This window comes from Notolepis coatsorum (assembly GCF_963971535.1).
Source record: "Notolepis coatsorum genome assembly, chromosome: 9".
NCBI classification, from domain to species: domain Eukaryota; kingdom Metazoa; phylum Chordata; class Actinopteri; order Aulopiformes; family Paralepididae; genus Notolepis; species Notolepis coatsorum.
Genome location: NC_140173.1, coordinates 33,617,537 through 33,621,408, shown reverse-complemented (window position 1 = coordinate 33,621,408; position 3,872 = coordinate 33,617,537).

Below are 3,872 nucleotides of genomic sequence, written 5' to 3'. Positions count from 1 at the left end.
ACTTCAGATTACCAGACGGCCGCTCTATCTCCTGAGCCTCTACATATCCATTTTGTGTATATTTGACTCTGTGAGAGTACATTTGACCCTTTCAGATTGTACACTACACTTTTAACCCACAAGGGCTGGCCAACAATAGCGAATGTCCCTAACTGACTGACTGACTGACTGACTGACTGACTGACTGACTGACTGACTGACTGACTGACTGACTGACTGACTGACTGACTGACTGACTGACTGACTGACTGACTGACTCACTGACTGACTGACTGACTGACTGACTGACTGACTGACTGACTGACTGACTGACTGACTGACTGACTGCCTTATTCACTCACTGACTGACTGACTGACTGACTGACTGACTGACTGACTGACTGACTGACTCACTGACTGCCTTATTCACTGACTGACTGACTGACTGACTGACTGACTGACTGACTGACTGACTGACTGACTGACTGACTGACTGACTGACTGACTGACTGACTGACTGACTGACTGACTGACTGACTGACTGATCTCAGTCTGTTGTTCATCTTTAATCTCAGTCTGTTGTTCATCTTTAATCTCAGTCTGTTGTTCATCTTTAATCTCAGTCTGTTGTTCATCTTTAATCTCAGTCTGTTGTTCATCTTTAATCTCAGTCTGTTGTTCATCTTTAATCTCAGTCTGTTGTTCATCTTTAATCTCAGTCTGTTGTTCATCTTTAATCTCAGTCTGCTGTTCATCTTTAATCTCAGTCTGTTGTTCATCTTTAATCTCAGTCTGTTGTTCATCTTTAATCTCAGTCTGCTGTTCATCTTTAATCTCAGTCTGTTGTTCATCTTTAATCTCAGTCTGTTGTTCATCTTTAATCTCAGCCTGTGTTGTTCATCTTTAATCTCAGCCTGTGTTGTTCATCTTTACATGTCATGTATGATCATGGCTATCGGCATATAGGAAAGAGAGGGTAGCATATGTATTTATTATTATTTTATCTTCAACTGTATATGCATATTGTATCATAATGTTTTATGATGTTGTTTTATGTTGATGTAATGTGATGTTTTTTAATACCAGGGACCATGGTTGCTTGCATTTTATCATGTTTTTATCCCTTGGATGATGTCTCTAATCCACAATAAAATCAATCAATCAATCAATCAATCAGTCATTGGTGTGGTCCATGTGGTAAAAGCCAATGGGATATCTATCAGGATCTATCAATCTAGTTTGAGCCAGATGAGAAATCCGGGAGCTATTCAGACACACAAACACGAGTGATTACGTTGTGCTTCACACACAGATGTATCTATGAAAAACTACTGTAAAGTCAAAATAGAAAATAAAAAAAGGTCAAGGATTATGTCTTTATGCCTTCTGGGGGGACGTGGGAAACCAATCAAGACCTTTGCTCTGCATTCTTTCAGATGTAATTTAAAATCAATTCCTCCTCATGAAGAAACGATTTGTTCGCTCATGATGGATCCTTTGTGATGTGTTCCTGGACCAAGGACACATTGGCCAACTTCTACAAGTTCATGCTTGTGTCATTAAGTTAGCAGATAACACTGAGAGGCACGTCAGAACTCAAAGGAACACTCTCTTACCGTCTTCTCCAGAGCCAGACACCAATTATTTCCTCTCTGTGTGTTCAATAGAAAGCTATCCAGCTGCAAACAAAGCCTAGCTCAGCGGATATGGACCGCTAGCTTAGTTTAAAACTCCAGTAGGCTAGTGGTCCACATCCACTTCCACAGAGAGGCCTCTGGTTAACCTTCTGTAGTGTGGCAGTGAAAGGGTTAACCTTCTGTAGTGTGGCAGTGAAAGGTTTAACCTTATGTAGTGTCATAGTGAAAGGGCTAACCTTCTGTAGTGTGGTAGTGAAAGGGCTAACCTTCTGTAGTGTGGTAGTGAAAGGGTTAACCTTCTGTAGTGTGGTAGTGAAAGGTTAACCTTCTGTAGTGTGGTAGTGAGAGGTTAACCCTGTGTAGTGTGGTAGTGAAAGGGTTAACCTTCTGTAGTGTGGTAGTGAAAGGGTTAACCTTCTGTAGGGTGGTAGTGAAAGGGTTAACCTTCTATAGTGTGGTAGTGAAAGGTTAACCTTGTGTAGTGTGGTAGTGAAGGGTTAACCTTCTGTAGTGTGGTAGTGAAAGGGTTAACCTTCTGTAGTGTGGTAGTGAAAAAGTTAACCTTCTGTAGGGTGGTAGTGAAAGGGTTAACCTTCTATAGTGTGGTAGTGAAAGGTTAACCTTCTGTAGTGTGATAGTGAAAGTGTTAACCGTCTGTAGTGTGGTAGTGAAAGGTTAACCTTCTATAGTGTGGTAGTGAAAGGTTAACCTTCTGTAGTGTGATAGTGAAAGTGTTAACCGTCTGTAGTGTGGTAGTGAAAGGTTAACCTTCTATAGTGTGGTAGTGAAAGGTTAACCGTCTGTAGTGTGGTAGTGAAAGGTTAACCTTCTATAGTGTGATAGTGAAAGTGTTAACCGTCTGTAGTGTGGTAGTGAAAGGGTTAAGCAAAAGAAAAGTTGGACTCATAAATGTGCTCGTACATACATACACATCAACATGCACACCAACAGGCCAATAGAAACATGTTAAACACACATGCATGCACTACACTACACACACAGAAACATACACACACATGCACTACACACACAGAAACATACACACATATGCACACATGGCTAGATATATTATCACACAAACACACACATATGGAAACAAACATATACATGCACACACATGTGGGCACACTCTCACATACTGTACATAATATACACACAGAAACACGCACATGCATGTCTGCACAATCACTCACACAAACACACACACTCTCTCTCACACACACACACACACACACACTCTTTCTCACACACACACACACACACACACACACACACACACACACACACACACACACACACACACACACACACACACACACACACACACACACACACACACACACACACACACAGACACACACACACACACACACACACACACACACACACACACACACACACACACACACACACACACACACACATACACACACACACACACACACACACACACACACACACACACACACACACACACACACACACACACACACACAACACACACACACACACACACACACACACAGCCCCTCCCCGGCTAGCTTCCTGCTGGTCATCCTTACACTTGGCTGAGCCTGGAGAAAGCCTGTGTGAGTGAGTGTGTGTGTGTGTGTGTGTGTGTGTGTGTGTGTGTGTGTGTGTGTGTGTGTGTGTGTGTGTGTGTGTGTGTGTGTGTGTGTGTGTGTGTGTGTGTGTGTTGTGTGTGTGTGTGCGTGCGTGCGCGTGTGTGGTGTGCGCGTGCGTGTGTGTGTGTGTGTGTGTGTGCTTGAGTGTGTGTCTGTATTATGGCATAAGTGCTTATCTTAGCATGTGTGATTTGCGTCAGTCTATAATACGCTTGTTCTGTTGTCTATGTGTGTGTCTGTGTTTATTGACTAGCCATCTATGTGAAATTAGCATAAATGTGTCATTGACATGTGCGTGTGTCTGTGTGATGCTTTCATTGTTTCTGTGCACATGTGTGTCTATGACTGGTCGTACATGTGTGTCTATGACTGGTCTTACATGTGTGTCTATGACTGGTCTTACATGTGTGTCTATGACTGGTCGTACATGTGTGTGTATAACTGGTCGTACATGTGTGTCTATGACTGGTCTTACATGTGTGTCTATGACTGGTCTTACATGTGTGTCTATGACTGGTCTTACATGTGTGTATGACTGGTCTTACATGTGTGTGTATAACTGGTCTTACATGTGTGTCTATGACTGGTCTTACATGTGTGTGTATAACTGGTCTTACATGTGTGTCTATGA